The sequence below is a fragment of the Trachymyrmex cornetzi genome, unplaced genomic scaffold, assembly GCF_001594075.2.
Source record: "Trachymyrmex cornetzi isolate Tcor2-1 unplaced genomic scaffold, Tcor1.1 scaffold185, whole genome shotgun sequence".
In the NCBI taxonomy this organism is placed as follows: Eukaryota; Metazoa; Arthropoda; class Insecta; order Hymenoptera; family Formicidae; genus Trachymyrmex; species Trachymyrmex cornetzi.
This window is the reverse complement of record NW_017296473.1, coordinates 117,530-117,932: the sequence shown is the minus strand read 5'-3', so window position 1 is coordinate 117,932 and position 403 is coordinate 117,530.

The window sequence follows — 403 nt, the reverse complement described above, 5'->3', positions numbered from 1 at the left end:
TTTTTTTTTACCATGTATTCGATAGGGTTTAATTAATATTTATATTCATTAATTTAGCTTTAAAAAATATTTTTTATGTTCTCTAAACATAATAAAATATATACATAAAAAGCTGATATTAACAATTTTCACTAGTTTCTTGTAAAAAAATCCCGAAAAAAGCGTGTTTTAGAGTAGAGTACCCCCTTAACACCTGTTTCCTATGAACGGTGCGGTAGTTGGTCCAAATTTTGAGTCAAGGAATCTAATCCTTTTAACTCGGGACTGGACCACGTGCGATCTCTGAAAAGGCAAGGCTAACGATTACGAGGTCTCAGGGTTTTAAAATAAGAGAATGAGAGAGATGTAAAATTATTAACATAGTTTATTTAAACCAAACATTATTATCTAATTATTAATAGTA